This window comes from Zalophus californianus, chromosome X, assembly GCF_009762305.2.
Source record: "Zalophus californianus isolate mZalCal1 chromosome X, mZalCal1.pri.v2, whole genome shotgun sequence".
NCBI classification, from domain to species: Eukaryota; Metazoa; Chordata; class Mammalia; order Carnivora; family Otariidae; genus Zalophus; species Zalophus californianus.
In genome coordinates, this window is record NC_045612.1 from 92,567,689 (window position 1) to 92,590,527 (window position 22,839).

Here is a 22,839-nt window from a genome sequence, read left to right on the forward strand (position 1 = left end):
AGATCCTAACCCCCAGTACCTGTGAATGTGACTTGATTTGGAAGTAGGGTCTTTGCAGATGATCAAGTTAAAATGAGGTCATTAGAGTGGGCCTGATCCACCTAATCCAATATGACTGGTGTCCTTATGAAAAGGGGAAATTTGGACACAGACATGCACACAGGGAAGACACCATGTGAAGATGCAGACAGAAACACAACTTCCTGGGGTATCAGGGGGTAGGACCGGGGCTCTCTGAAGCAGTTCTCATGGCAGCCACTACCTCAGGACTCCTAGCAACTGGGGCCTCCCAGGCTGTCCTGGGAGACACCTCAGGCTGCCACAGAGTAGTCAAGTTTCCACTGTTCTCAAGAGGGCTAATCAACGGAGACCTGAAAGAAGCCACACCACGGATAAAAGCAAGTGGGCCTAGAACCCACTAACTTCCATTAAGTTACGACACCCTCCAATCAACCCATTTCTCATTATCGCCAAAACACCGAGTCAGAAGCCACAGCTGCAGCAGCAACATGGCTTCCAGGTTTTTCCACAGAAAGCTAGGACACTAGGTTTTCTGCTGAACCAGTCTGGCTTTCCTCATGCCACAGGTAATCCAGTCAGATCATCAGTATGATAAGCCCTAAGGACTCTGACAGAAGTCACTTGAGAAAGCTCTCAGCCCTTCCTAAACTTCCACCAATCCAAGGACATCTTTGCCCTCCATGACCCAGTGTATGACCCCTTTCAAAGGCAACAGCTCACCAGAGCCCGTGAAAGAGCTCTGTTCATCATTTCACTTCCACAACCCTCACTTCACTCTGACAATAATTATAAATGAGGTCCTCAGAACAGCAGGAGAGGGACGAACATGGGTCTCCATGGTCCCTTGGCCAATGAATGCAAAGATACTGAAGGCCGGGTGGGGCCAAATGTCAGCCATACAGACTCGTCTTCAAATCTCTAGCTTTATGGCCTTGTACTGGTTGCCAAAACTCTCTAAGTCACGGTGTTCCCATCTGTAAAATGAAAGGCTAATACTTACCACTACAGTTGTTGAGGGCGTTAGACAAGAAAACATAGGTACAAGTGGCCAGCCCCCTACCTGGCACATGGCAGGAGGTCCTCAACAACCAGTGGACTCCTTCCCTCCTTCCTTTGTCATGCTGTGGTTTGCAAAGTCTTCTGGGAGAAGAAGCAACGAGGGATTGGAGGTGCCCTTCTGTTCCCCTTGAAGAGTGAGGCTCATGTCATCTCTTTAATATGCCCCCGTGGCACCTGCCATGGTGCTCCCCCCATGGTACCTATACAGCAACACCATAATAAAGGAGGTAAGTATATGTGCTGCCGAAGCGAGCACATAATAAAGGAGGTAAGAAGAGTGAGGGGAGAAGTGAGGGGAAGGACACGAAAGAGATGGTCTCATCAAAATGCCATTTGCTGTTAAAAGAACATTGTCGAAGCTGGGATAAAACCAGTGGTACATTGAACTAGCAATAAAAGCCAGCGCTACCTGGCCTTCTGAATAAGCCCAACATTTCCCCCACAGGCAGAGTTGGTGTGGAAGAGTTCAGCATCCCCCAGACTTGGAAAGGAAAGTGAGCAGAGGGCAGCCTCAGGCGTCCTGGCAAGGGAACCTTGACCTCACCCACTCCCACCCCATCCAAGCCCTCACAGGGCCCCACCGGGTCTTCCTCTGCTAGCCTTCTCCACTCTCTCTCATTTAAAAATAATTGGGGGGGGGGCGCATGGGTGGCTCAGTCAGTTAAGAGTCCGACTCTTGATCTCAGGTCTTGATCTCAGCGTTGTGAGTTCAAGCCCCACGTTGGGCTCCATGCTGGGTATGGAGCATACTTAAAAAAATTTTTTTTCCAACATATATTCCATTTATTTTTAAAATTTGACACATAAATAGTATACATTCCTTAAGCTAGGTTGTATACATTTTTCCACTTTTATTGAGATATCATTGACATATAACATTGTTACTAGTTTAAGGCATACACCATCATAATCTGGTATATGTATGTATTGCTAAATGATTACCACAATAAGTTTAGCTAACATCCATCACCTCACATGGTTACAAACTTTTTTCTTGTGATGAAAGCTTTTAAGACCTATACTCTTAAAAACTTTCAAGTATACAGCATAGTATTGTTAACTATAGGGAGCACATCGTACATTATATCCCCAGGACTCCCCTGTCTTATAAGTGGACATTTGTACCTCTTGACCATCTTCTTCCACCACTTTCTTATCTTGACACCCTCACTTCTCACTGTCACCACCAGCATCTCAGCTCTCTCCATCTTGCCTTCCCACCCACCCTAGAACTCCTCTGTCCACGCCCCTCTGCCAGTCTCCCACCCCTGCCTTCTCAGATTCATTATCTTAATGGCAGACATTGACCTTCCAAAAGACACAAATCAAGTAAACCAGTCACATTTTATAAGATTTTTACAAATAACACACCTAAGGTATAATCATCATAGAAAAAAAATTGATAAATCAAACATGAGCACCCCCAAATTTTTCATAGGACCACTCCCCACAGAGATAAAGAAACCAAGGCACGGGAAGGCTCAATCACCTTTGCAGGAGCGTACGGCCCCTCTACAAAGCAGTAGATCCAAGATTCAATCCGAAGCGGCCTCCTCTGGAGCTGTGTCCCTAACAATTTCACTATACCGCCTCTGAGATGGAAATAAGATTCACAGGAGAGTTTGGGGTCAAATCATGGATCATGGATCATGGATCAACGCCATCATCAGAAATTGTTATCTTGTTATGTTTGCATAAAAAGTCATCATAGATTCAGTGGGAGGGTGTAGTAAAGCCAACACTCTTACAGGAGACAGTGACTCAACTTTTTGGAGGATAATATAATATTATAAATTCAAAGACCGAGAAAGGGCTTTTTGGTTCATTGATCTCATATTATTTATATTCAGAAAATAATTGGAGAAATTTATAAGGACATATATGTATGATTGCTCATGGCTACAAAATTTCAAATAGCAAGGGAATAAAGGTTCTAACCTGAATTAACCTAAATGTTCACAGTCCTCTGCACGTTCCAGACACTTCCGTGCCTCCACATTAGCACCTTGCTGGTGCCTCAACCTGCAATGTCTTTGTCCCACTCCCCTCTGTGGGTCCAGATTGCTTTGCCTGTGCAGCCAGCATCTCTCATTCTTCCTTCTTGAGTTTTCTCAGTGCCTGGCTCCTGCCCTAGGCAGTTTCTGCCCTCACGCGGTCCACTGTGTCTAACCTGTCCCATCCCATGATGCCTGGCACATAGGGAGTACTCACCGATACTGAACTGAATTGCCCGTGCAATTTGATTTTACAGAACATTATGATTTAGAAAGCACATTCACAGATATTTACCTTTGAATTTTAAGACATTAAAAAGCAGCAGAATACTAAAAGAGCCATTACAATTATTTTTTTTAAGGCAGCAGAAGTAAATATTTTTGTTCCCATATTAGAGGTAAGGAAACCGAGGCTCAGAATGGAGTTTTCCAAAGATCACACAGCCAGGGGGGCATAGATGCAGGTCTAACCTCAGTCTTCTGACTTGAACCCAATGATGCCGCCACAACACCAAGAAAGGGGGAATGGGGCTGGGGCAGCCCCATAGCAGGTGCCCAGCTACCTTCACTGTGGGGAGACTTGATGTCACCCAAGGGAATGGGAAGGGATCTCCTAAGGAGCGAGAGGTCTTGAGATTTAAGTATTTTCTCCACCTCCCGTCTTAACTATCCTTTCTCTTCATACAACTTTCAGGGCTGGTTCCAAACCCGGATTTATCCCCATCCCGTACACCCAGCCTCAATCTTTGAAACTGGCTTGAAGTGGCCTAACTGGTTGCTCAGGTTCTTAAAAACCCCCCATCTTCTACATTGGGCCACCCCTTAGCACCAGTATCAGTTTCCTTTCTCCAGCCCTCCCACCTGACTCTGGCCCTAGCCTAAGCCTGAGCTGTTATTCTTCAGTAGAGAGACACCAAGAAAATAGAATCTCTTTCCTCCAGGCTGAGGGACAGATCCCACCCTGCACCAATTCAGGACCTCTCGGACCAGCTCCCCAAAGCATCCCTATGCTGATATGACTTGGAGGGCTGCTCCAATTGCTTTCTAAATAAACCCTGGCACCTTGTCCAAGGGCCTGCCCAACCACTCTCCTTCATAGGGTGCAAAGTAAAATATGAGAAGACTTTCCCTCCTGCATGCAAGAGGGTTTCGAGGGACTCAATTTTCAGACTAGAATCTGCCCAAGGACATGCCTAAGGAAATGCAGACCCACCTTTCCCACCTCCCTTTTCACAACTGCCCTCCTACACTCTGCTGAAAAAAGGCCTACCTCTCAGCCTTCCAGAACCTTCTACACGTGCGCTGCCCCAGGCAGTAAAAATGTCTTAGGCATCAAACAGAGGGCCAATTTCAAATTTGGGGCTATTGTTGACAAAGTAAATAACTCTAATCATTCAGTAATGAATCTTGTTGCGAGCCAGGTGGTGTCCAATTGTCTGCTTTCACCAAAGCTGCAGGAAGACCTGCTAGAGTTGTCAGCTGATAATCAGAAGTGATTTTTGAGAATTGTTTACTACTACAGGATCCTTGGCAGAGGATGCAAACTTTAGAGAACCGAACAACATTACTATAAATAAAATTCTTTCTACTCTGATCTGCATATATTTGTGAACAAGATTTCTGGGCACTTCAATGGGAACACAGTTGATTGCGAACTCTGGCTTTTCCTGGCAATAAGTAATATTCATTCACGGATATATCATGCAAAGAGATGCATTTCCCGGGCGCCTGGGTGGCTTGGTCAATTGAGCGTCTGACTTGGCTTTGGCTCAGGTCATGATCTCAAGGTCATGGGATCGTTTTGGGCTCTATGCTGAGTGTGGAACCTGTTTAGGATTCTCTCTCTCCCCCTCCCCCCACTCACCTCTTGGTCATGCATGTGAAAGTGCTCTCTCTCTCTCTTAAAAAAAAGAGAGATGTGCTTCCAAAAAATTTTACTTTTATGCTTAGTAATTTACATTTTACTTATCAAAATTTGATACCTACTTATGCTGCTTTGATCAATTCGGTGCCAATCATGTTGTAATGCTAACTTCATCGAGAAGAGGTGTTAACACTTAAGAGTTTTACTGACCATAATTTATTCTCTGTAACATGAACATCTCCCCCCGAATCTAGGCATGTCTATCCAGTAGCCTATTTGATACTTCTACGGTATCTCAAACTTAGCATGTCCAAAATCATACTTCTGATATTCCTCCTCAAACCGGCTCTTCCCACAGGTTTCCACAGCCAAGTTAAGGGGCTCTTACCCTTTTCACTGCTCATGTCAAAACCTTAGGGTTGTCCTTGACCCCTGAGGCAGCCATGAGAATGTGCCTCACAGACCTCCTATACAGGGAGTGTAATTGAGAGCCCCACATGCTGTGCTTGAATCTATGATTGCATTTGCATTGAGGCCACCCCCTCCACAGACTGCTCCCCACCAATAATGGAGCGTGGCAGGAATACTGAGTCAGACCCATCCCTGGGAGACACAAGCCTCCTTTGTTGGCCAATTTTGGCTCAAGAACTCTCCAAGGACTTTGCCAAACCTTCCTTAGACTGCATGGTAGCCTTGGACCTCCATCCAACCTTCTCTCCCTCTCCCCTCCATCCAGGGTCAGACTTCCATCATGGTCTGATGGCTAGCCCAGCTTTCCCTGGCTCCTTCCTGATTTCCTTTCACACCAGAAGTAATACGAATACAATTCTTCCATGCCCTTCCATCTGGGCATCCACTTCTCAGAAGACACAGATTAACACAAGTCTTCTCTTTCTCTCACATCTCACATCCAATCAGCAAACCCTGTCAGCTCTCTTCAAACTATAAGCAGGGTCCAGCTTCTTTTACCCTGGTTCAATCATCATTGTCTCTCTCTTGAATTATGGCAGCAGCCTCCTGTCCCAGTTGGCATGGTGTGTTAAAGATGGCCATAAATTCATTGTGCTCCTTTCTACCACCTCGAATCTGGCGTTGGCCTCTGACTGTTTGAGCCAATTGCACACAGAAGAAGCGATACTGTGCCATTTCCGGACCTAGGCTTTAAGAGGACTGGCAGCGTCTGCTTCCTGCCTCTTGGAACCCAGCCTCCATGCTGTGTGGAAGCCCTAACAGCCCACTTGGAGGAGAATCAAAGCCCAAGGCCGACAGCCCCAGCTGAGCGCCGAGACAACAGCTAGCACCAAGTTACCAGCCATATGAGTGAACCATCTTGGAAATTAATCCTCCAGCCCTGGCTACCCTAGCTGATACCACATGGGGTGAAGACGAGCTATGCCTGCCAAGCCTTGCCTAAATTATAAAATCATGAGCGAATAAATGATTATGGTTGTTTTAAGCCATTACGTTTTAGGGTGGTTTTTGACACAGCAATAAATAACTGAAAGAGCCAGGGCCCCAAGAGGAAATAGATGGCATGCTGAGTGTGGCTAAAGAGAGTTTAATTAAAGGGCTGTTTGCAAAGGCATGGCCAGGGTTAAGGGATGTTGAAGCACCGAGGACTCACATGAAGGGGATGCCCTGTCCACCTCTAGCCCTAAAGGAGCAATGGAAGAGGTCAGTTACCAGAAGCCCAAAAGGGTAGCGATAGGGGGAACACTACTACCTGACGGGAGTTATGGCCTTAGGTAGAGGGACACAGCCAACCGGCAGCAACTCAGCATGGAAGGAACCAGTGGAACAAATGGAATAAATGCCCCAGTCTCATTCCCCTCTCTCCCTCTCATCTCCCACTGGTCCCCATTAGCTGAAACTACCAGAAGCCAGAGAGCAAACAACCCACTGATGTAATCCATAGAGGTCTGCCTCCCAGGGTGCAACGCAGGGTGGAGAAAAGTGGAGAGTAGATCTGAAGAGCAAATAAAAGATACCCAGCACCCTCCCTAACAGTTGTCCCTGCTTTGGCCCATACCCACTGGCAGGCTATTTTCAAGATGGCAGCCTCAAAGTCTTGTTAAAGTAAGTCAGATGACATAACTTCTTTGTTCAAAATCCTCCACAGTCAGTCAAAGCCGAAAATCCTTAAAATATTCTACAAGGCCCTATATGATCTTACTATTCATGACCTCTGAGCTCATCTCCAGGGGCCCCCACTCTCCACCTCCTGGCTTCAGCCAGGCTGGCCCTCCTGCCTTTCTCTGAATGTAACAGGCACAGTCCAGCCTCAGGGTATTTGCACCAGCTATTCCCTCCGTCTAACGTGCTCCTTCCCTCATATTCACATAGCTGGGGGCTTTACTTCCTTCCTTCGGATCTTGTGCAAAAGTCACCTTTTCAGGGAGACCACCCAATAAAAAAATGCCAGCACCACCTCCCACCTGACATGAGCTATCTCCTTGCCTTGCTCGGTTTCTCTTCTTGCCATAAGGTAAGTTCCATGAGAGCAAAGATTTTTGTGTTTTGTTTGCTAGAACAGCATCTAGAACACTGTCTGGCACATAATGAGCACTCAATAAAGATTTGTTTAATAAATGAATGAAAGGACACAGAAAAGGTGACATGTAATTTCTGTGCATGCGTGTGTGTGCAGGAAAATGTAATAGAGTGAGAAATAAAAATCTTTCAAGCATGAGGTGTATTAGGACAGTTTCTTGGGAGAAGAGAAAGAAAATTCAAGTTCAAAGAGAAAAAGGAATGAATATAAAATTTCTCTCTATTAAGGAAGAGCTTGTTCATGTATTTTTTTAATGGATGTTCATGAGCAGCAAATGGCTATGGTATTTAGATTCCACTTCCAAGTGTGACATGACAATTTGATTTTAAAATGACAATATTTGCAATATGCTGGAAATTAAATCCTTTGCCACTCTTTAAATTCATGACTAAAACTATTTCAGAAGTTATCGTCAAAATAGGTGAAGGAGCTTCACCGCTTAACAAAAATTTAGGGGATACTCAAACAAAAGTGTTTGAAGACCACTGCTCCTGTATACATTGAAAGAGCTCTGGCCTAGGAACTAGAAAACATTACCTCTGATCTTGCCTTCACCTCTAACTAGTTGTGTGACCTTGGAAAAGTCACTTCACCTCTCTGGGCCTCAGTTGTCTCATCTGTGAAATTAAAGAATGAGAGAACGTGAAATCTAAAATCACTTCCAATTCTACAACCCTCTGCTCTGGGACCACAAAAATTGGTTTTCTGTCCTTTTACAATTTTTACTTCTTCCTGAGAATCTCTTCCTCCCTTTTGCCCCTGCTTCTATGGCCACAGGCCCACCCCTAGCCCATGTGGACTGGGGAGTGAATACAAATCAAGGCTGCCAGCCTGCAGCAGGCCCCCTCTTCTCCACCCGTGAGGAGACATGCATGCATGAACACGGGCAGGTCAGCCTGCGCATCCAAGGTCCCTGCGCTGTCCCCACACCAGCAGACTGCCACCCTCAGGCTTGGAGGTAACAGCCCTGTTGTCTTAGTCCCTTCGGCTGGCTATAACAGAATACCATAGACTGAGTGGCTTATAAACAACGTGAATTTATTTCTCGCAGTTCTGAAGGCTGGGAAGTCCAAGATCAAGGCGCTGGCAGATTTGGTGTCTGGTGAGAGCCCGCTTCCTGGCACATAGATGGTGGTCATGTTTTTACTATGACCTCACAGGGCGGAAGGGACCAGGGCACTCACTGAGGCCTCTTGTAGAAGGCACTAATCCCTTTCATGAGGGCTCCACTCTCAGGAGCTAATCACTGCCCAAAAGCCCCAGCTCCAAATACATTGAGGATTAAGTTTCAACATGTGAATTTGGGGGGGACACAAACATTTAGTCTACAGCAACTGTCCACCCGCAGGAGGACTGATCCAGGGGGAAGTCCCGAGCAGGCTTGGCAGCAGACTCAGGGCCATTTGAGCAGGAGATTGTCTGGTTCTGGGTACCTAGGCAAGGTTCCAGGTGGTCATGTGTCCTTGGCCCCACAGGCATTTCCCTTCATGGGGAAGGACATGTCTGGAGAAAGGCCAAAGGGAGGTCCTCTAAAGCTCAGGGCCCAGGGAGGGGTCTAGTTGCCCGGGGCTCAGGTGGTCCTGTATGGCCGTAACCTTTGCCAAATGACTGCCCATCAGGATGAGTAAATAAACATATGCACACTTGGCCAGAAAAAGGAATTAAACTACTGATACACAAAACAACACAGATGAATCTCTGACACTGTGCTAAGCAAAAGAAACCAGAAACAAAGGACTCCAAACTGTATGGCTTCGTTTATACGAAATTCTAGAACAGATTCCATAGAGAGAGAAAGCAGGTCAATGGTTACTTAGGGTTGGGAGTGGGGGAATTGGCCACAAAGAAGCACGAGAGAACTTCCTGGGGTGATGAGAATGCTTCACAGTTTGATTATCATGGTGGTTTCACAGATGTATACATTTGTCAAAACTCATCAAACTGAAAATGGGTGCATTTCATTATATGCAAATTATGCTTCAATGAAGTTGATTTATGAAGAAAAACAATAAGGACAAAAGGATTGCCTGGCAGAACTAACATCTGTTGATAAGTATATATTCCACATCATGGTATAATTTCTCTTGCCCTATTCTGATAGAATTCTCCTTAAATCTATACACACATGTTCTCAAATAAATAGGTATGTGTGGATGTATGGGGGAGGGGACTGTTAACCATCAGTCAAACCTACCTGACTCTGAACCCCAAACTTTTCCCTTGACCCTAGTCTATCTTCATTTTGGAATCAAAATTCCCCTATGGAAGGCAGTGTAGAATGGGGTTTTTGTTTGTTTGTTTTGGGGTGTTTTGTTTTTGTTTTTTCTTTTTGAAGATTTATTTATTTATTTTGGAGAGAGCATGCGCAAGCAGAGGGAGAGAGAGTGAGAAGCAGACTCCCAGCTGAGTGCAGAGCCCGTCTTGGGGCTCAATCTCACAACCCCGAGATCACGACCTGAGCCAAAATCAGGAGTCGGACACTCAACTGACTGAGCCACCTAGACTCCCCACAATGTAGAATGTCACAAGTGGTGAATCCAACAGCCCTGGGGTCAAGTCCCAGGCCTGCCATTTGTGAGCCTTCATCTCTATGGGGTAGTCAGAGCAGGAGCCAAACACAAGACATCATCCTCATCCAAACATGATGACATAGGTGGCTTCGACCATCACCATTCTTTTTGCACTAATAAAATTTAATGAGAAACCTAAAGCTAAGATCCCACATTTAAGAAGCCAGACGCCAGGATTTGAATCCACATCCCTTAAGCTCTGCACTTTAATGCTCCTCCAGAGCATGTTACTTAACTTCTGAATCGAGAGTGCCCTTCTTCCTAAAGCTGAAATACCACTGCTTATATTTTAGGATCATTGTGAAAAGCCAAATAAGGTGCCTTGTGTCATTGATGTGGTCAAATAAATTGTAGTGTTATGGCCACAGAATTTCCAGCCATTTACAGTGTTTGGATCCAATACCAACATCAGTACTTCCTGCCCACCTTTCTTCTGGCAGGCTCCCCAGTGTAGGAAACTAGGGATCAATCCCAGAGGGCTCTAAAGTGACTGGGAACTCCATGACAGCAACTAACCAACATTTAGTCGACCTAAGAATGTCCATGCAATTTGCTGTTTGAAGCCAGTTGAAGGAATCCTTCCGTTCCAAGAGCCAAGACACTAGAATGTGAAACTTCTTGAGAAGCATACCTAAGTTCAAACAGAAGAAGTTTAGATGTTTCATTTGAGGTTCCTCTTCTTGTGGTCCCTCAGCCTCCCCAAAAGAATACTCCCCCCCAATTGCAAAGCCCCCATACGTGGACACCATCCCTGCTGAGAAGTACCAAAGGATTCTAGGGGTGGGTTCTTTTCTAATACAGTTGTGCTGTGTTACTTCAAAAAAAAAAAAAAGTCATCCAAGAGCCCTGTGCCTTCACTTCATGCTCCAAGAAATAAGGGGAACTGTGATGATTCCATGTACGGGGGGAGGGGGGAAAGGTGATATCTAAATAAGAGGTAATGTGGCTACAAATCCACATACCTCATGAGACTTGTCTTTGCTGGGCATCACATCATCACTATGAGATCCACGGAGGATGGTGAAAGAAGTGTTCCTAGCACCATGCCTGGCACATAATAGGAGCTCAATGCAAGCTAGTGCCCGGCCCCTCTCTGGGGTTTGAGCGGGCAGGATTTTCTCAGAAGTCCCAGACTCGGGGGAGGAAGGAAAGATGGCGGAGGAGTAGGGGACCCTATTTCAACTGGTCCCCGGAATTGAGCTGGATATCTACCAGACCACTCTGAGCACCCACAAAAACCAGCCTGAGATGTAAGAAGATCTGGATCGCTACAAACAGAATATCGCAGGCAGTTGATTTCAAGGTACAAAGCAGGAAGCTGTGATTCCGCGGGCAGATATCGGAGGATAAACGGCAGCGGGAGGGTGCCTGGCCGTGGGGATCATACACCGCCGGTGAGCGACAGCCTCGCGCGCTGGGGATGGGGCACAGACTCACAGACCGGTAGCAGCGGGGAAAGGACTTTAGGGCAGCCCCCGGGGTGGAAACCCGGAGTGGCGGGGTTGCGCGTGCGATCTGGAGGTAGCTGGCGGTTTTAGAAGCACAAAGGGCAGAGACATGCCCCAACCTGGATGCAGGACTGGGGGCGCTGCGGAGGGGCACACAACCCAGGCTGCTGCAGTTTATAGCAGCACAGACAGAAACGGAGACAGTGTGGCCTGGAGAGCTCACTGAAGAACAGACTGCTGCGATCTCTCTGCTCTGAGGCAGAGGGTTGGAAACGGTCTCTTCTGCTCTGACTCACAGAAGAGACGTGGAAAGCCATCAGGGAAAGCCACCAGAGAACAAAAGCCCCCCCAAAAACTCATTCCCGTGGAGCCCATCCCCCGCCACAGGGGGGCAGGGCAACTCCGCCCAAACAGGGTTGCCTGAGTAACAGCGTGGCAGGCCCCTCCCCCAGAAGACGGGCTGGGAAAACAAGAGGCCAGCAACCCTAAGGTCCCAAGAAAACAGGTGCATCTTGCTTGGGTTCTGGTCAATAATTTGAACTCTATACATTCCCTCAAACACCCATCAACAGAATGACTAGGAGGAGGAGCCCCCAAAATAGAAAAGACTCAGAGATTATGACTTATGCTGCAGATTTACAAATGGATTGAGACATAACAAAGACGTTGGAGATGGAATTCAGGCTAGCAACTGTGAAGACAATGGCTAGAATGGAGAAATCAATTAATGGCAACATAGAGTCTCTAAGGGCAGAAATGAAAGCTGAATTGGCAGAACTTAAAAATGCTATCAATGTGATCCAATCCAATCTAGATAATCTAACAGCTAGGGTAAGTGAGGCAGAAGAACGAATAAGCGACCTGGAAGACAATATAATAGATAGAAAGGGAAAAGAGGAGGCCAGGGAAAAACAACTCAGAATCCATGAAAATAGAATCAGAGAAATAAGTGACACCATGAAGCGTTCCAATGTCAGAATAATTGGAATCCCGGAGGGAGTGGAGAGAGAGAGAGGACTAGAAGATGTATTTGAGCAAATCGTAGCTGAGAATTTCCCTAATCTGGAGAATGAAACAAACATTCGTGTCCTAGAGGCAGAGAGGACCCCTCCCAAGATCAAGGAAAACAGGCCAACACCCCAGCATGTAATAGTAAAATTTGCAAATCTTAGAACCAAGGAAACCATCTTAAGGGCAGTTAGGGGGAAGAGATTCCTTACGTACAGACGGAGGAACATCAGAATAACGTCAGACCTATCCACAGAGACCTGGCAAGCCAGAAAGGCCTGGCAAGACATATTCAGGGTACTAAATGAGAAGAACATGCAGCCAAGAATACTTTATCCAGCAAGGCTTTCATTTAGAATGGATGGAGAGATGCAGAGCTTCCACGACCAGCAGAAACTGAAAGAATATGTGACCACTAAGCTGGCCCTGCAAGAAATATTAAGCAGGGGTTCTATAAAAGGAGAAAGACCCCAAGAGTGATATACAACAGAAATTTACAGGGACAATCTATAAAAACAACGTCTTCACAGGCAACATGATGACAATTAATTCATATCTTTCAATAATCACTCTCAATGTGAACGGCCTAAATGCTCCCCTAAAACAGCACAGGGTTGCAGATTGGATAAAAAGACAGGACCCATCCATATGCTGCCTACAAGAGACTCATTTTGAACCTAAAGATACATCCAGACTGAAAGTGAAGGGATGGAGATCCATCTTCCATGCCAACGGACCTCAAAAGAAAGCTGGGGTAGCAATTTTTATATCAGACAAATTAGATTTTAAACTGAAGTCTGTAGTTAGAGACACAGAAGGACACTGTATCATTCTTAAAGGGTCTATCCAACAAGAAGATCTAACAATTGTAAATATCTATGCCCCCAACATGGGAGCAGCCATCTACATAAGCCAACTGTTAACCAAAATAAAGAGTCCTATTGATAACAATACGTTAATTGTAGGAGACCTCAATACTCCACTCTCAGCAATGGACAGATCGTCTAAGCAGAAAATCAACAAGGAAACAAGAGCTTTGAATGATACACTGGACCAGATGGACCTCATAGATATTTACAGAACATTCCACCCTAAAACAACAGAATACTCATTCTTCTCGAGTGCTCATGGAACTTTCTCCAGAATAGACCACATACTGGGTCACAAATCAGGTCTCAACCAATACCAAAAGATTGAGATTATTCCCTGCATATTCTCAGACCACAATGCTTTAAAACTGGACCTCAATCACAAGAAAAAATTTGGCAGAAATTCAAACACTTGGAAGCTAAAGACCACTCTGCTCAAGAATATTTGGGTCAACCAGGATATCAAAGAACTTAAACAATTCATGGAAATCAATGAGAATGAAAACACATCGGTCCAAAACCTATGGGATACTGCAAAGTATTCCCCCATACTGGTCCTATGGGGGAAATACATAGCCATCCAAGCCTCACTCAAAAAAAAACAAAAAAATCCCGAATTCACCAACTAACTCTACACCTTAAAGAACTAGAGAAAAAGCAACAAACGATGCCTAAGCCATGCATTAGAAGAGAAATAATTAAAATTAAAGCAGAGATCAATGAATTAGAAACCAGAAACACAGTAGATCAGATCAACAAAACTAGAAGCTGGTTCTTTGAAAGAATTAATAAGATCAATAAACCACTGGCCAGACTTATCCAAAAGAAAAGAGAAAGGACCCAAATTAATAAAATTATGAATGAAAAGGGGAGAGATCACGACTAACACCAAGGAAATAGAAACAATTATTAGAAATTATTATCAACAACTATATGCCAATAAACTGAGCAATCCGGATGAAATGGAGGCCTTCCTGGAAACCTATAAGCTGCCAAGGCTGAAACAGGAAGAAATTGACAACCTGAATAGGCCAATAACCAGTAACGAGATTGAAGCAGTGATCAAAAACCTCCCAAAAAAACAGGAGTCCAGGGCCTGATGGATTCCCTGGGGAATTCTACCAAACATTCAAAGAAGAAATAATACCTATTCTACTGAAGCTGTTTCCAAAAAACAGAAACAGAAGGAAAACCTCCAAACTCATTCTATGAGGCCAGCATTACCTTAATCCCCAAACCAGGCAAAGACCCCATCAAAAAGGAGAATTTCAGACTGATATCCCTGATGAATATGGATTCCAAAATCCTCAACAAAATCCTAACTAATAGGATCCAACAATACATTAAAAGGATCATCCACCACGACCAAGTGGGACTTATCCCTGGGATACAAGGGTGGTTCAACATTCGCAAATCAATCAATGTGATAGAACACATTAATAAGAGGAAGGAGAAGAACCATATGGTCCTCTCAATTGATGCAGAAAAAGCATTTGACAAAATTCAACATCCTTTCCTGATTAAAACTCTTCAGAGTATAGGGATAGAGGGAACATTCCTCAAGTTCATAAAATCCATCTATGAAGAACCCACAGTGAATATCATCCTCAGTGGGGAAAAGCTGAGAGCCTTTCCCTTAAGATCAGGAACACGTCAAGGATGCCCACTCTCACCACTATTGTTCAACATAGTACTAGAAGTCCTAGCAACAGCAATCAGACAACAAAAAGAAATACAAGGTATTCAAATTGGCAAAGAAGAAGTCAAACTCTCTCTTTTCGCAGATGACATGATACTTTATGTGGAAAACCCAAAAGACTCCACCCCCAAATTACCAGAACTCATACAGCAATTCAGTAATGTGGCAGGATACAAAATCAATGCACAGAAATCAGTTGCTTTCTTATACACTAACAATGCAACTGTAGAAAGAGAAATTAGAGAAGTGATTCCATTTACAATAGCACCAAAAACCATAAGATACCTTGGAATAAACCTAACCAAAGAGGTAAAGGATCTATACTCTAGGAACTACAGAACACTCATGAAAGAAATTGAAGAAGACACACAAAAAATGGAAAAATATTCCATGCCCATGGATCGGAAGAATAAACATTGTTAAAATGTCTATGCTACCCAGAGCAATCTATACCTTCAATGCCATCCCGATCAAAATTCCAATGACATTTTTCAAAGTGCTAGAACAAACAATCCTAAAATTTGTATGGAATCAGAGAAGACCCCGAATTGCCAAGGAAATGCTGAAAAAGAAAAACAAAGCTGGTGGCATCACGGTGCCCGATTTCAAGCTATATTACAAAGCTGTGATCACCAAGACAGCATGGTACTGGCACAAAAACAGACATATAGACCAATGGAACAGAATAGAGAACCCAGATATGGACCCTCAACTCTATGGTCAAATAATCTTTGACAAAGCAGGAAAAAACATGCAATGGAAAAAAGACAGTCTCTTCAATAAATGGTGCTGGGAAAATTGGACAGCCACATGCAGAAGAATGAAACTCGACCATTCTCTAACACCATTTACAAAGATAAACTCAAAGTGGATGAAAGACCTCAATGTGAGACAGGAATCCATCAAAATCCTAGAGGAGATCATAGGCAGTAACCTCTTTGACATCGCCCACAGCAACTTTTTTCAAGATACATCTCCAAAAGCTAGTGAAACAAAAGCAAAAACGAACTTTGGGGACTTCAGCAAGATAAAAAGCTTCTGCACAGCAAAGGAAACAGTCAACAAAATAAAGAGGCAACCCACAGAATGGGAGAAAATATTTGCAAATGACACTACAGATAAAGGGCTGGTATCCAAGATCTATAAAGAACTTCTCAAAGTCAACACCCAAAAAAACAAATAATCAAGTCAAAAAGTGGGCAGAAGATATGAAAAGACACTTCTCTGAAGAAGACATACAAATGGTTAACAGACACATGAAAAAATGTTCATCATCATTAGCCATCAGGGAAATTCAAATCAAAACCACACTGAGATACCACCTTACACCAGTTAGAGTGGCAAAAATGGACAAGGCAAGAAACAACAAATGTTGGAGAGGTTGTGGAGAAAGGGGAACCCTCTTACACTGTTGGTGGGAATGCCAGTTGGTACAGCCACTTCGGAAAACAGTGTGGAGGTTCCTCAAAAATTTAGAGCTACCTATGACCCAGCAATTGCACTCCTGGGTATTTACCCCAAAGACACAGATGTACTGAAAAGAAGGGCCATATGCACCCCAATGTTCATAGCAGCAATGTCCACAATAGCCAAACTGTGGAAAGAGCCAAGATGCCCTTCAACAGACAAATGGATCAAGAAGATGTGGTCCATATATACAATGGAATATGACTCAGCCATCAGAAATGATGACTACCCAACTTTTACATCGACATGGGTGGGACTGGAGGAGGTTATGCTAAGTGAAATAAGTCAAGCAGAGAAAGTCAATTATCATATGGTTTCACTTATTTGTGGAACCTAAGGAACAGCATGGAGGACATTAGGAGAAGGAAGGGAAAAATGGCGGGGGGGGGACTTGGAGGGAGAGATGAACCACGAGAGACTATGGACTCTGAGAAACAAACAGGGTTTTAGAGGGGAGGGGGGGTGGGTTAGCCCAATGATGGGTATTAAGGAGGGCACGTATTGCACGGAGCACTGGGTGTTATACGAAAACAATGGATCATGGATCACCACATCAAAAACTAATGATGTACTGTATGGTGACTAACATAACATAATAAAATTAAAAAAAAAAAAAAGAAGTCCCAGACTCTCTTCTTTATTGCAGCAACTGAGTCAACAGGGGATGCATCTACCTTAACTTCTGGGAAAACAGGGCAAGAAAAATTGCAGTGGAGGTGGGCCACCATGTCTAGGCTTAAATGCCCATCGGTCCATCACAGGAAGCAGAGTAAAGGAGGGCTTTCCTGGCAGCTAATTAACAGACTACAGTCATCTGAGACTTAAGAGAATGATAACAAACCTCCAGCTGTCACCGATCCTTTTCATCTCCTTTTGAAACAGTGTAGCTAAGGGGAGGACATTCCCAGTAGTAGTTGCCAATAGTCTCCAGAATGTTTACTGAGGACCAACCTGGCCTTTAAGTAATCAGATATTAGATAGAACCTGCATCCTAGGGTGCCCTCCACCCAAAAGGTCACCTCTGTGCAAGAGAGACGACCACTGCCTCCTCTCCATGCAAGGCTCTGTTCAGAGCTAACCTGCTAGCAATCTTTTCCTGACTGGCCAAGCCTTCCTCCAGCTCAGTGTACTAGGGGAGACTCGGATCCAAGCTGGGCTACGGTCTCTTGACCAAAACTTGGAAGTGGGACTCAGCTAGTTCAGTACTAGCTAGGGGTGATGGACATGTAAGGTGATACAAACTTTGGGGCCAAGGACACTGTTTGGGGGGTGCCATGTTTGGCCCATGTGCTCAGAGACCTAGAAAAAGCCATTCAACCCAAAAGAGAGAAAATACAAAGAAACCCAGAGGACAAAGGGTGGGGGGGGTCTTGGATGGCTCTTTAGGGAGCCCTGCTGCATTCACCCCTTTTTGACTCAAGCTGACTTAAGTCGTAGACAACTCCCCTTCTATCAGGTCCAGATATTCTGATCCTTATGGCTTCACTCCTTTGGCTGAAATGTTGGACAACTGATGGCCCATGAAAAGACACCACATTGAACCTTCTTGTTGGTCTCTGGCACGTTCACATGAGTGACTTTGTTAGAATCTTTCCCAAAGGCAAGTTTTGATATGGAGATTAGTGAGGAGAATCCAAGGGTGGGCCCTTGGAGGGGCAAAGTGCCCTCCAACCAAGAAGGTGGAAAAGCCCAGAAAATGCTGCGGGCCAGCCAACCCAGCCAGCCACTTCGACTGACGGCCAAACCCAGGCCAGTGCCTAGTGGTGCTGGGCTCTCCTGTCAACCTCTCTCCATTCTCCCTCACCCCGTCTTTTTCCTCTTCCTCTCTCACCTGGACCTTACCTCAGTCTTGTAACTGGCTTCCCATGCTCCAGCCTCACCCACTCCATCCCATCCTCCCACTGTCAATGTATTCTTTTATTGACTGTCTCCTCCACGGGGATGTCCACTCATGAGAGCCAGGGCTTTAGCTGTCTTACTCACCAAGGAGATTTAACCACTCCGAATGCAGAGTTTCCAAAGCTTGCTTGGAAGTGCCTTCTCGCCACTCTTTTTATAATGTTTTCTGTGGTCTGAGCTGGCTTTACTCATGCTGGTTTCCCCCTTCCCATGGGCACTTTGCAAGGCCATGGACAGGAACCGATTTATCTTGGAGGCCCCAGTTCCATGGAGAGTCAGATCTTTTAAAATGCTGGCTGGATGGAGGAATTGGATGGACAAATAGAAGAATGGAGGGAGAGAGTGAACGTGTGTCAAGGCCAGAGGAGACGGTTGCCATTACTACGGCTGTCTAATTGACAATCCCAAAACTTATTGGCATAAGACAATAATTTCTTAGGACCACAGAAATGTCAAAGGGGAATTTGAGTCAGGAATTGGGGAAGGGCTTGGCTGGACAGTTCTCATCTGGTGTCTGCCATGTGGTTGCCAGCAGATGCCAGCCGGGGTTGCAGTCATCTGAAGGCTCCCCTGGGCCAGACATCCGAGATGGCTGTTTGCATTGTTGACAATCGATACTGGTTGCTGGAAGGGAGCTTGTCTGAGACTCCAGTGTAACACCTCCTCGTGTCCTTTAAATCCTTAAATCTTTTAAACCAGCCTGGATGCAGCTCAGGCTTCCTCACAGTAAGGCCCCTATGGTGTGCCCAACTTCTTAAACTACCCCAAGACCTTAAGACTCTTCTAGTCGGCCTCCTTTTGTTGTGGGAGAGAAAATCGAGGTTCAGAGAACTGACATGGCTCATTCACACCAAATGAGTGGCAGAGCTAAGGCTACACCCAACCAAGCCAATTCAGCCTCTGTCTACCTCATTACATCGGGGAGGCCTCTATTAAGTGACGGTGTTCTCACTTTTAAGCAACTGAAACCAACTTTGCCAAAATTAACAGCAACAACAAAAGGTGCGGTGAAATGTAATAGAAAAATTCTTAACATATCTCACAAAATCAAATGAAGTGTGAGCCGCCTGGATGAGGTAGACCTAGGGCCCTTGGGAAAAAGCTTTAACCAAGTTTCTCACTAAAAAGCTATGATCAATGGGCACTCGGTGTTAACACCTTTCCAGCGCTGTCTCTCTCTATTTCAAGGTCCAAATTTCCAAGAGAGAGAGAGCCTCCCCTGCCCCCAACAGGGTTGGGTTTCTATCTCCCCATCAGCCATGGCCAGGGGGGTGAGGTTGCCAAGTATAGACATGGCCAGGGAAGGCGTTCCCTGAGTTTCAGGACATGCCCAGGAAAGGGGTGCTCACCGCGATCCTGAAAACACCGTGAGCCCAACTGTGCAGCATCTCAGCAGAGGGAAACCACCGAGCCATGGGACGCAGAGGATTTGAAAAATGCATCCTCATCCCCACTGGAGAGTTGAGATACAAGCTTGACAGACACCACGTGAGGAACTAGAAGCTCGTCTCATGTCCCTAGGGACCACAGCACTGTGATTGTTGGGCTGCAAATGGTTAAGGATGGCTCCAAGTGTCCCGAAGTCCGTAAGTCCCAACACTTCTTGCTGTCAGGCCAAGTACATAGAATTTGAGATTCTACAGCACAAAGCTAGGAAAGATGCAAAGAAACAGAAACAAATGCGATCAGGGCAGTATAGGATTTTTGCAAAACACGTTGGAGCTTTGCTTTCATAAATCAGTGTTTCTCAAGCCATGCCAGGGCATGCTAATACGTTGAAGTCAGTTTCGATGTGAGCCATGAGAAAATTTATTTTTACTAATAACAGGTTGAAGTAGCAATGTGTAATAGTTTCTTAAATAAAAAGAACATCTATGGACACATAGATCTCCCCATAATGACATCAGGGTCACACCTCTACACACATTTTCTCTTGTGAGAGAAAAACGGGTAGTGTCCGAGCCCCCATATAACCCTGGGCAAGCCTGGGGCAGTGTGTCACACATGTGGTTGTCATCTGCTATCATTGTCTTGGGAGAGAAAAACTGAAAAAGAGCTGCCAAAAGTGATGTCTTTGCTGATCTGCCAAGAACAGGGAAGTTTAAAAGTGTACTGGGAGCCTGGTGCTGGTTCAAGTTCTGTCCAGCATTAAGAAAAATTATCCAAAACTCAGAACCAAAGCAGAAGAATGACCGCATGGCCTTTCCAGGTCATTTTATTATTTTTTAAGATTTTATTTGTTATTTATTTATTTGAGAGAGAGAGAGTGAGTGAGTTAGAGAGAGCACGAGCAGGGGGAGCGGCAGAGGGAGAGGGAGAAGCAGATTTCCCACTGAGCAGAGAGCCCGATGCGGGGCTCAATCCCAGGACCCTGGGATCACGACCTGAGCCGAAGGCAGATGCTTCATGGACTGAGCCACCCGAGCGCCCCTAGCCTTTCCCTGTCGCTTTAACCAGGCTCACCCAGGAGAATGTGCCTGTGTTCGCCTTTGTTGTTGCCTATCTGATTGGGGCCCCAAGACTATGAGGTTAGATTTTAATTTGTATATTTTTGTCCAGTAGGAAAGGCGACCCTCTTCAGGTTTCAGTTTTACAGTCTCCGAAGACATTTGCCAGCTTTGTCTCTATCAGCAAATTCATTTCAGGATCCCTCTGACCGACCATGTAAAATATCTGTCCTTTAAACCAGCCTCACCATCTTGCTGATTCCCTCATTACTTAATGAGATGAATAAAATTCTTGACAGGTGTTCATTCTCCATTTGTCTGAGAATCATGTTTTCAATGTTTTGAGGATCATACCTCAACATTAAGAATGAGTCGGCAGTTTCTCCAGCCTCCTCAAATGCAGGGGAGTGGGTGAGCTGGGTTTCAAGATCCCTTCCAATGCCAGTATTGTACAATTAAAGTACGGTCTGAAACATTCAGTGGGGCAGGTTATTTGTTAGAATGAGAGACTTCCAAAGGGAAAATTTCAGAAAGGTTTAGGAAGGGTTACATATATACACATATACATGTACATGCTTATGTGTATATATGTACACATGTATATATGTATATATAAAGTTCAGCCAAACAAAGAATCTCAAAACGATCACCACGTACCCTGAGTATTCTAAGCCCCCCTTATCCGCGGTTTCGATTTTCGCTTTCCAAAGTTTCAGATACCTCGAGGTCAACCACGGTCTGGAAGCAGAAGATCCTCCTTGTCACTATCATGAAAAGGTCAATAGTAGCCTGACTAAGGCTACGTCACAACAACTCATGTTACTTCATCTCATCACAGAGGCATTTTATCATCTCACATCATCGAAAGAAGGGTGAGTAGAGCACAGTAAGATATTCTGAGAGAGAGAGCTCACACTCACCTAACTTGTATTACCGCATATTGTTATCCTTGTTCTATTTTATTATTTAATTATTGTTGCTAATCTCTTCCTGTGCCTAACTTCACTTTATCACAGATGTGTATGTGCAGATCTTCCTCAATTTACAACAGGGTTATGCCCCAATAAACCCATCGGGAATTGAAAATACACTTAATACATTTAACGTCCCAAACATCACAGCTTAGCCCAGCCTACCTTAGACATGCTCAGAACACCCACATCAGCCTCCAGTTGGGCAAATCATCTAACACAAAGCCTATTTTATAATAAAGTGTCGCATGTCTCGTGTAATTTATTGACTACTCTGCTGAACATGAAAAGCAGAATGGTTGTAAGTGTATCAGTCGTTTACCCTTGTGATCGCGGAGCTGACTAGGAGCTACAGCTCATTGCCTCCGCCCAGCATCATGAGAGAGGATCATACCGCACACCAGTACTCTGGAAAAGGATCAAAATTTAAAGTACGGTGTCTAGGGGCGCCTGGGTGGCTCAGTCGGTTAAGTGTCTGCCTTCGGCTCAGGTCATGATCCCAGGGTCCTGGGATCAAGCCCCGCATCGGGCTCCCTGCTCAGCGGGAAGCCTGCTTCTCCCTCTCCCACTCCCCCTGCTTGTGTTCCCTCTCTCACTGTGTCTCTCTGTCAAATAAATAAATAAAATCTTTAAAGTACGGTGTCTACTGAATATGTATCACTTTCACACCATCTGAGAGTCAAAAAATCGTTTAAGTCAAACCATCATAAGTCGGGGACTGTCCATGAAGGACAAGTGGAAGACAGAGTTTCAGATATCCCCTGGAGGTCATGGAACATATACCCCTCAGATAACGGGGGATTACTCTACTCAGCAATTAAGAGCCCAAGTCTCTGGAAAGCTTCCTACCTTGTCTGGAGATGGTTGTGGATCCTCATGGTGCCTGCCCTTGCAGAATAGAGTTAGATCACCTGACGAGTATGAGAGACATGGAAAATGATTCCTGACTCCCCTTACTCTGCCAGATGACAG